This window comes from Microtus ochrogaster, unplaced genomic scaffold (assembly GCF_000317375.1).
Source record: "Microtus ochrogaster isolate Prairie Vole_2 unplaced genomic scaffold, MicOch1.0 UNK43, whole genome shotgun sequence".
NCBI classification, from domain to species: domain Eukaryota; kingdom Metazoa; phylum Chordata; class Mammalia; order Rodentia; family Cricetidae; genus Microtus; species Microtus ochrogaster.
The window spans coordinates 330,325-332,228 of record NW_004949141.1 but is presented as its reverse complement, the minus strand read 5'-3'; positions in this window follow the sequence as shown (position 1 = coordinate 332,228).

The window sequence follows — 1,904 nt, the reverse complement described above, 5'->3', positions numbered from 1 at the left end:
TGTTTGGTTAGAGTTACTCCAAGATATTTTATGCTATTTGTGGTTATTGTGAAGGGTATTGATTCTCTGATTTCTTCCCCTGCCCTTTTATCATCTGTGTACAGGAAGGCTACTGATTTTTTTTAGTTAATCTGGCATCATTCTACATTGCTGAAAGTGTTTATGATTTGTAGATGTTTCTTGGTAGAATTTTTGGGATCACTTATGTAAATTATATATCATCAGCAAACAGTGAGAATTTGATTTCTTTTGGTGTCTTATTGCTCAGCAGATATAGGTCTGTTTAATTTGCCAAGTAACATATAAAGATAGACCTTTCAGAATTACACCTGACTTCTCAGTGGAGAAAATGAAAGCCAGAATGTCATGATCAAGCACTATGCAGACATTAAAAGACCATGGATACCAACTCAGAATACTATACGCAGGAAAACTGTCAATCACCATAGAAAGACAAAACAAGATATTCCATGACAAGTCTAGATTTCACCAACACCTAGTCACAAACCCAGCCCTACACAAAATACTAGAAGGAAAACTCCAAACCAAGGAAGATGGCTACACACACACACACACACACACACACACACACACAAAGAAAACAAAACAAAAAATAGATAATTGATGATCTCATTGCAGCAAATCCTGAAGAAGAAAAATAATGCACAAATTAACATCACCAATGATGAAAACTAAATTAACAGGAGATAGCAACTACTGGTCATTAATACCCTTTAATGTAAATGGACTCAACTCACCTATAAAAAGGCACAGGCTAACATATTGGATACAAAAACAGAATCCATCCCTCTTCTGCATACAAGAAATGCATCTCAACCTCAAAGACAGGTATCATCTCAAAGTAAAAGGTTGGGGGAAAATATACCAATCAAATGGGCCTAAGAAACAAGCAGGTGTAGCTATCCTAATATCTAACCAAATAGACTTCAAGCTAAAATCAGTCAAAAGTGACAAAAAGAACATTTCATATTAGTCACAGTAAAAATTCATCAAGAGGAAATTTCAATACTGAACATCTATACCCCCCCCAAAAAGGGCACACTCATAAGTCAAATAAACACTTCTAAAGCTTAAATCATATATTAAACCACACACACTAATAGTGGGAGACTTCAACACTCCCTTCTTACCACTGGACAGATCAATCAGACAAAAATGAACAGAGAAATAAGAGAACTAACAGATGTTATGACTCAAAGGACTTAACAGATATCTATAGATATTCATTCCATCCAAACAGATAAGAATATACCTTCTCAGCACCTCATGGAACCTTCTCAAAAATTGAATACATATTTGGTAACAAAACAAACCTCAACAAATACAAAAAATTGGAATAACCCAATGTATCTTATCAGATCACCATGGTATAGAACTAGAAGTCAACAACAATACTAATTCCAGAAAACCCACAAACACATGGAAATTAAACAATGCTCACCTGAATGAATGTGTCAAGGAAGAAATAAAGGGAGAAATTAAACACTTCCTAAAATTCAATGAAAATGACCACACAGCATACCCAACTTTATGGGACACAATGAAAGCAGTATTAAGAGGCAAGTTCATAGCACTAAATGCCTACATAAAGAAGCTGGGAAAATCACACAATAGTGAATTAACAGAACATTTGGAAACTTTAGAACAAAAAGAAGCAAACTCACCTAAGAGAACTAGACAGCAAAAAATAATCAAATTGAGAGCTGAAATCCACAAAATAGAAACAAAGAAAACAACACAAAGAATCGAGAGACAAAGAGTTGGTTCTTCGAGAAAATCAACAAAATAGATAAACCTTTATCCAAACTAACCAAAAGGCAGAGAGAGAATATCCAAATTAACAAAATCAGAAATGAAAGGGGGGACATAACAACAGACATGGA